The 2,741-nt window shown below is 46.6% G+C and overlaps 1 protein-coding gene across 1 annotated transcript in view; it reads right to left on the bottom strand.

The window, feature by feature from the left end:
- The window catches only part of LOC102844893 (zinc finger protein 135-like), a 47,017-nt gene that overhangs the window by 13,600 nt on the left and 30,676 nt on the right, over positions 1-2,741 (bottom strand). The window lies entirely within an intron of this gene.

Genomic DNA, 2,741 nt, shown 5'->3' with positions numbered 1-2,741 from the left:
AGGCTATCACTCCCCGGGGCTATCCACAGTCAGGGATGGGGCTTCCTCCCGGAGCCAAGGTTACACGCACTGAAGCTAGAAAAGGCTGCAGCCTCTACAGTGGACACATTTCTCTCGTAGCTCAAGGGCACTTCTCTTTTGACCATTACAAAGTGTGAGGGCAAGCTACTTGTACTGGAGCAGGAAACAAGCCTAATTTAAAAAAAAAAAACAACAACAAAAAACCACAAAACAAAACCAAGCTTCTAGGAGCTGCAAAATGCAACCTGTCTGTCTGTCTCCCGGGATCTGTTGGTGAACTGGGGCTGTATGCGCTGCACTGAATGGTGTTAGGTGCATTCAAGTTGCCTGTGAGGCATACCATCTCAAGTACAAAAGCTCTGAACCCTGCTCTGTCTTGGGCCAATTTCCTTGTCTTCGACACACCTACCTCCTACTCCCCCAATCACTGAGTCAATTCATCTCAGCTTGGGTACCCTCTCCTGAGCTGTCCCTCCAACACACCCCCAATGCATAATAATGTCCCTCTCCTAGGCCTGGTCCTTCTCTGCAATATGCCCAAAGTATGTCAGATGAAGCTTCAGAATCCTTGCCTCCGAGGAGCAGCCTGGTTTTACCCTCTCCAGGATGAACCTGTTTGTTCTCTTAGCAATATCTTCAAGACTCTTCTCCAGCACCACAGCTAAGAAGCATCAATTCTCTTTCTAACATCTCTCGTCACTGTACAGCTCTCAGATGCAGACCAAGTCACTGGAAAGACCACGGCCTGCATCTGCTGCACCTTAGTCTCGAGACTGCCATCGTTGCTCTTCAGGACTCTGGCGAGGTCCCTCACGGCAGACCTTCCCAATGCAACTCATCTTTTTGATTTCCTGGCTGAGGTGCCAAGAGTACTGACTGTGGAGCTGATCAAGTGGAAGCTGTCATCAATCTCAATCTCTTCTTTGTCTTATCACAATGCTGCTCCCTGGCTCCATGGTGAGAATCTTTGTCTTCTGGACGGATGAGTTTCAATCTGTGTTGAAGACAACAGCCCTTGACCCCCTGTAGCAAATGCCTCAGGTCCTCCTCAGTTGTGGCAAACCAAATTCTGTCACCGGCATCAACCAAGTTGTGGGTCCTGGTAAAAACATTCCTTTAAGTCTGACCACGCAGAGGATAAGCAGACCTTCACTGCACCTGGAAAATGAGCAAAGTTGCACGTTCCCTTTCTACCCGAGTACCGTAGACATTGACACACATGGTTGCTTAAAAGTGCTGGTGGACAAGGACAAAACGGACACTGTATTTTAAAATAACGGGAAAAAGGGAACTAGGGGAATCTGATGACTGCCTATCTGCCGGGGCCGGCTGTGGGGGTATTTATATCCTGGTTCACGACCCCCAGGGCAGACAGGAATCTCTAAGTTTGCATTTCTCTCAAACTCTGAGGCGTTGCTACTGCTGAACAGATAACTTTTGCTAACCAAGGAGGAATGCCATTTTAATCTTGAATGCAACAAGAGACTCAGGTATCATTCATGGTTTCAACAGGTACCATGATAGTACGAAAAAGGCTTCTAAACCTTTTTTTTAAGGATTCTTCCCTTTGTTCATACTCAGAACAACTGGTGCCTTTTGATCTCTCGCTGCGGAAAACGCCTTCCCGGGTCTGAAGTATTTGGTGGTCACAAGCCCACGGTTTGGGACTCCAGTGAAGTCTTGAGGCTTAAAGCGAGACCAGGAGCATGTTGGAGAGTGAGAAGGCCACGCTTGGAAAAAGAGCCCGCCCTAGTGGCAAGAAGCTGTACTGCAATCCCAAAGGGACACGGTTCGAATCCACCAGATGCTCTGCCGGAGAAGGCGGGACAATTTCCTCCAGGACCAGTGAGATCTGATTTGACATTACACGCACACAGAATAATAACATTTAAGAAAGCAAAGAGCCCACAACAGCCTCTGTGGGCTGAGTTCTGGTGGATTTTCCGTGAGATCACTGAAAGCATTCAGCACTTGACAAGGTAAGCAATGATGACCGTTTCTGTACTAGCTTAACAAATACATTTTGATGCTGAGATATAGAAACGCAGTCAGAAATTGCTCTCATGTTGAAATCAACTCATAGCATGTTTGGGGACCCTTGCAAAAGGAGACTGTATGACTCACTGGGTGGTCAGGGACTGACTAGGTTTGGTTATCTTGGCGTAAACATGTTTTGGTGAAGGTAGCTAACGAAGCCGTCAGAGTTGTTCATCTTAGTGCTGAATGCGTCAAAACATCCCATGGGAAAGCCAGCCTGCCACAACCCAAGAGAAACACTTGTCTGTTTATTCTCATTGACCTTCTGCCGTATTGCATCAAAGCTGTTGTTTCCAAAAGGCAATTTAAAAACATGCTTTAAAAAAAATTTCACCACCGAAAGATAAAGGTAAATAATCCAAAAGAAAAATGGGAACAGAATATGAACAGACACTTCACCAAAGACATTCCGATGGCCAGCAAGCACATGAGGAAATGTTCAAAATCCCTAGCTCTGAGAGAGATGCAAATCAAAACAACGAGGAGATACCATCTCACCGCAGTCAGAATAGCAAAATTTAACAGAACAGCAAGCAACAAATGCTGGCGAGGTTGTGGAGAAACTGGAACCCTTATTCACTGTGGGTGGGAGTGGAAAACTGTGCAACCACTGTGCAAGGCAGTATGGCGCTTTCTCAAAAAGTTGCAAATAGAGATACCATTTGACCCAGCAATTCCACTAC

Source organism: Elephantulus edwardii, unplaced genomic scaffold (assembly GCF_000299155.1).
Source record: "Elephantulus edwardii isolate Elephantulus edwardi_28Jun2011 unplaced genomic scaffold, EleEdw1.0 scaffold00462, whole genome shotgun sequence".
Classification (NCBI taxonomy): Eukaryota; Metazoa; Chordata; class Mammalia; order Macroscelidea; family Macroscelididae; genus Elephantulus; species Elephantulus edwardii.
Note: the sequence above shows the minus strand (reverse complement) of the source record. Positions and strands in the feature narration are given on the sequence as shown.